Raw genomic sequence first — 3,116 nt, 5'->3', positions numbered from 1 at the left:
AAACAAAAAACAAAACAACAACAATGCCTTGTTCGATTACTATTAAAGGGTGAAATTGACCAGTGACCGAGACGTGTTTCAACCATATCAAGTCCAAGGGGAAGGGGGGACTTATTGTGCTCCCTAAGACATTGTCATTTGCCACTCCTACGCCCTCAAACAAATTTCAACTAAATTTGGCGACTTTTCCTATTTTTTAACAATAACTAATTTACTTAATAAAGGATATTTCCTACTTACATGAAAAGTTCAATCAATATTGGCACATTAAAAAATCAACTTTAAGAAATATCTGGTCGTTAATGAAACTTGATACAACAGATAGCCTTGCTCTCAAGTCAGTGGTTGTCTCCATTTATCATATGCGGGTCTTATCTTATTATACGAGCTATACTGACATGCTGAATGCGCGTTGTCATCTTCTCATGACCCTTAGGCCTGTGTTGTTTATTTGTTCGGGTTTGCGTGGATGTTTCTGAGTTAACGTGTATTTGTTTCGCGCGCGCGCGTGTGTGTGTGTCTGTGTCTGTGGTGTGTGTGTGTGTGTGTCTGTGTTTGTCTGCTTGTGTCATCTTTACCTCTTATGCAAATTCCCTCCACATTCTTTACTAAAGCTAGTGCTATTTCAATTTCATGAAAACCAAATTATTTAAGTAATACGTAGGTTCATGTTAGGCCATTTTTTTTTTCAAACTCAAAGAGTATAGGATTCGCGTTTCTTTGCTGAAATTTGCTGAAGAAGTAATTTGTTAAGTAATTATGATCTTGAAATGTTTCCAGTTATATCCTTTGTATGTGAAAAGGCATAAAACAATATGTATATTGAAAAAAAAAACCAATGCTTTATTTAAACAACGCCCTTCTATGTTATGTTATTTTCATTCCTTCACTCAAATTATGGTTGTAAAATGATTATTTTATCATAATATCAATCTGCAAACTCGAATTTTTATTAAAATTTGATAATAACAATGTATACGTGTTCCATTCTCAAACATTTTATCGCAGGTCTCATAATGAATTTCTCTATATTGATATGACAAGTGCCCCCATGTGATACACCTGTACAACAAACAAACATTCACACACACACACACACACACACACACACACATATATATATATATATATATATATATATATATATATGTATATATATATATATATATATATATATATATATATATATATATATATTGAAACACGCACACACACATTAACATACACACATGGCAGAGTCCCCACTATCAAAACAAATTGTCAATATTGAAGAAGCAGTTTATAAAACCTGTCATTGGACAAGCCTCAAAAGCATATTATTACGTTACTGAATCTCGAGTTTGATCTCCGGGCAGATTTGTAGTTGATCCATAGGTGAAACAATTTTTTTTTTTTCATGTTTGGTTAATGAAAAATAACAGATAAATCAAACACATGACAATTGTCATCATGCTTAGAGAAAGTTATAAAGATGGCAAAATAATTAATGGAATAAAAGTTTGCTCTCGCAAAGGATACATACAGAATTAGAAGTCTACTCAGCCCATCGAATGCTCCCACTTCGATTTCTGTTATGTGATTCTGTGCAAGGAAGCTGTGTAGGGAAAAAAGAACAATGTTATCAGTAGGGTTTTTAATATACTATGGTTACTTCTTTCTTCGACGTTGCCGCATTACAATTTTATATCCAAACAACCATACAAAACAAACGAAAAGTCGCAGCCCTCACTTTTACGTGAGAACTCAAAAAAGATGGAACCGATCAATCGAGTCAATGTTGATTTATCATATTTTCTGAAAGAACTATTCTTCTTCTACATTATTCTTTACCTCGGGATAACTACATGAATGGGTGAGTGCGTTTACCGTATTTTTTTTCCTCCAACCCTTTGGGGGAGAGTAGGATGATTAGGTAAAACATCTAAAAGAGGCCCTTTTCCAATTATTGGAATCGTTTGCACACTCCTCTTTTTCAAGTCTAATAACTTTTGAATAGATAATGCCACTGCTTTGATGTTCATATTTTTCATGGACAGAGTGTGTGTTAATAGAGCATGCCCAATTTCAGCCCAGTCTGCCAAAACCTTCAATGCTGTTGCTCCAGTGGCTACATACAGTTCGTATTCTGTTCTTTTAATCACACAGCTATCACGGCTAGGTAAAGATTAAACACTCGAACAGGCCCTGTACTTCAGAACCTCTTTTCTCACATCACACTTTTTCACAGTGTATGCTTTCTTTTCATTATTTAGATAAGGTTATGTTAGTCCATTTGTGTTGCACATTTTTTTTTTTTATTTATTCTCCACTCATGGGACGGATAGCCCTGGTCAGCTAAGAACTGTTTTTCACAGGGGTCCGACCATATACAGTATTGCAAAAAAAAACAAAAAAAAAAAACATACAATCATTAAAATGTACAAACATCGTTTCTTAAGTTTAGAGTCTGCTCTTCTAGTACCTGCCCTTGAAACCAAAAAATTGTATCTGGCGATTTTTACTTGTTTGCTTTGTAATGCAAACTGGACACCCTTGAAATGAATACATTTCTAATAAAAGAAAATCCAATCTGATCAGATTTTGATTAAGCACCATTTGAAAAGCAACTCTCTGTATGCATATAACAAAATGTTAGTGCAAAGTGTAAAAAGTGTGTTACAATTTACTTTGTGTGTGCTTGTCTATGGGCGTATGTGTGTTTGTTTGTATGTGTATGTGTGATACCATTCAAACAAGTAGACCCACTTACATTACAAGAGCACTTTCTAGCCCATCGAATTCTCCTCTCCGTAGAGATCCAATGCGATTCCTAGAGAGATCCCTACGTTTGAATAGAATCAAAGATTCATATCTGTGGGTGAGTATTGTATGTGACCGTGCACCTCAAAACGAACATAAAGTCGCACACACTGATTTTGCGTGAGGACTGAAAATAAGTGAAATGGGTCAACCCAGCCGAACTTGACTTTTTCATATTTTCTGAAAGAGCGGGTCTTCTTTTACATTATACCAAAATTTGGTATCATAAAACGTGCAGGAAAGTGTGTTTTTTAGCAGTTTATCTCGAACATTTTTTGTAGAATAGTGCGATTAGGTGTGTCTTTAGAATCCCTTTT

The sequence above is a fragment of the Diadema antillarum genome, unplaced genomic scaffold (genome assembly GCF_040938485.1).
Source record: "Diadema antillarum isolate AM-2024a unplaced genomic scaffold, OU_Dant_1.0 seq00000810_RagTag, whole genome shotgun sequence".
NCBI lineage: Eukaryota > Metazoa > Echinodermata > Echinoidea > Diadematoida > Diadematidae > Diadema > Diadema antillarum.
Note: the sequence above shows the minus strand (reverse complement) of the source record.